Source organism: Tupaia chinensis, unplaced genomic scaffold (assembly GCF_000334495.1).
Source record: "Tupaia chinensis unplaced genomic scaffold, TupChi_1.0 Scaffold000473_1, whole genome shotgun sequence".
NCBI classification, from domain to species: Eukaryota; Metazoa; Chordata; class Mammalia; order Scandentia; family Tupaiidae; genus Tupaia; species Tupaia belangeri.
Genome location: NW_006159982.1, coordinates 4,174,913 through 4,176,283, shown reverse-complemented (window position 1 = coordinate 4,176,283; position 1,371 = coordinate 4,174,913). Strand labels below are relative to the sequence as shown.

The following is a 1,371-nucleotide window of genomic DNA, read 5'->3' as shown; positions in this document are numbered from 1 at the left end:
TTTATTTATCAAAAAAAAAAATTCAAACTATGTCTATTTTTACATATTTCTAAAAGTTAAACAAAAATTGACTTAGAGTTGAAGGATATTCACCCATATTATTTTTAAAGGACCGTGTACTCCATAAATATGTAAAATTATTGAAATATTTACACGCGATGCTATAAGTCTTTTGTGGGTTATTTTCTACAATTGAATTGAGCTTATAGTTTGTTATTCGTATATATGATTTCTGAAAAATATATACTATGATTATTTCTGACTAGATTGAAAGCTTACATTTGTATTATGGTATAAATTAGTTATAAATTCTGTTTTATTGTATTCAGTGGCATTGTTTTCAAAATCAGGCAATTTATCACATGGGTGTATGTGAAATTTCTTCATTTATTAAATTTCAGATTATGTATTTCAAGCCAGAGCAAGACTTACAAACATTTTTCCATACGTATAGCTTCAGGTAAACAAGCAATTTTAGTCCTGAAAATAGCTTCTGCTTCTGTCAACACGTTGTTTATTTTTTCTCTGAGATAAAAAGTTCAGTTTTCTGATATTTGTACCAAGATAAAGTCAGTAAACAAGATTAATATAGTGTGGAAAAGGTTGTCAGCAGCCCTGGCAAAGGAAATAAGTTGCCTGTACATAGAACATACTGTAAACTGAATAAAAGTGTCAGGTCCACCATGAGATAATGTGATCATGAACCTCTAACAAAGCATGACATAGGCACAGTCGGCTTTTCTCATAGCCACAGTGTAGAAAATGGATTACTGTATTCCAGGGATCCCCACTGGAATAGCATGAAAACCTCATTTTGAGATGAATGCAGGATGTAGTCCTGGAGTTGAGCCACATGTTTACCTGTGGTGCTCAAACCGTAGGGTTATTAATGCCATCATCTGTGCTCATTTGCAACATTTGCATGTAGTGGAATTCCAGAGCATCCTTGTTACCCCCAATGAGAAAAGAAGAAATACATTTTTGAAAAATGTTAGTTTCTTTTTAGAAGCATTTTAATGCTTTCTACCTTTTTTTTAAAAAAAAAAAAAACATTCTATTCAGTGGCACGTCTATAATTACAGGGTTTTTTTTTTTTAATTACAAAAGTACAAATTCAAGTCTTCGCTATAAGTTTATGTCTTGTCAACGGCAGTGATAGATTCATTTGTGCATGGTGTTGCCATGTTTCCTGTGAGATCTCTGTAAAATAGGAAAGTTGTGAAATTCTAAACATTTGAGAGTAGGGGGCATTATCAAGAGTATATTCAAACTTTTTCTTATCAGATTTCTAATTTAATTTAGAAATAAAGGGAAAAAATATTGTTCTGTTAGGTTAAATTGTATTTTGTTCTTTGTAAATACATAGTGAAT

General features: G+C 31.1%; 1 protein-coding gene across 3 annotated transcripts in view; it reads left to right on the top strand.

Moving 5' to 3' along the window:
- The window catches only part of GPATCH2 (G-patch domain containing 2), a 189,688-nt gene that overhangs the window by 113,845 nt on the left and 74,472 nt on the right, over positions 1-1,371 (top strand). The window lies entirely within an intron of this gene.